The sequence below is a fragment of the Brassica oleracea genome, chromosome C1 (assembly GCF_000695525.1).
Source record: "Brassica oleracea var. oleracea cultivar TO1000 chromosome C1, BOL, whole genome shotgun sequence".
NCBI classification, from domain to species: Eukaryota; Viridiplantae; Streptophyta; class Magnoliopsida; order Brassicales; family Brassicaceae; genus Brassica; species Brassica oleracea.
Window position 1 is genome coordinate 29,805,568 of NC_027748.1, and position 545 is coordinate 29,806,112.

Genomic DNA, 545 nt, shown 5'->3' on the forward strand with positions numbered 1-545 from the left:
AAAACTTGACACAACTGCTTGTCTTGGGGCTTGGTATACATGGGATCAGATTCTTCAAACAAGTCTGGAAGATAAAGCCTTGTGTAGATAGATTTATCACCTTTTCTCTCTCTATTTTTGAATTATAGATAGATAGATAGAAAGATAAAAAAAATATTTATAATATATATCTATTAAAGATTTATTAGGAAGGGATTCAAACAGGACTTGGTGGCTACAACCATTAAGGTTTGCTTCATAAGAATTCTATAGGTAAAGGATTAGAACATGACTTGGTGGCTACGACCATTAAGGCTTGCTTCACAAATAATCCTAGGATATAGGTCAAAAAGAAGTGAACAGGACTTGGTGGAAACCACCATTAAGGCTTGATTCATTGAAGTCTGTCCAATCTTGGTCGATGATCTTGCAAATATAAGCAGACTTTGACTAAAAGAGAAAATTAGTAGAGAGAGAGGATAGGAACTAATGTTTACCTGCAGGTCCAGATACTTGTTTGAAAGTCCTTGCATCCTGTGATCGATATCACCAAGGTAAAGCCTACA